We start from the raw sequence: 503 nt of genomic DNA on the forward strand, positions 1-503 counted from the left end.
ATAATTATTTAACTGTTAACAAACAATAAACTGCTTTATAAACCAAGCAACTGTAAAGGTTTATTAACATCAGTTGCAACATTATAATAAATGATGCTTCATAAAATAGATTTTCATTGATTGTTAAGAGTGAAATAACTATAATCTAGAGTTTAAAGATGCTATATGTAAGGATTAGCATCTTGTTCAATTCAAAACAAATACAGGGCAGCATATCAACAGAATAACTGTAAACTGCTGCTAATTGTAGCTATTGTTTGCTAGTTAGCTCAGTTAGCCGTGTAGCTAGCAGTCCTGACTGAGAGCGCTAAGCACCAGGGGTCTGTCGGTGTCTACACAGCTAGCTTGAAAGCTTTGGACTGAGCCCGCAGAGGCTAGCTTGTTAGCATGCTAACATTATAACTGTCATAATGACCCAACCGTTACTTTCTGCACATTCAGCTGATCATTTTAGTAGATTTTTCGATGGTGTTACCAATGACTCTAAGGACATGAAAGGCACA

The sequence above is a fragment of the Sparus aurata genome, chromosome 14, assembly GCF_900880675.1.
Source record: "Sparus aurata chromosome 14, fSpaAur1.1, whole genome shotgun sequence".
Lineage (NCBI taxonomy): Eukaryota > Metazoa > Chordata > Actinopteri > Spariformes > Sparidae > Sparus > Sparus aurata.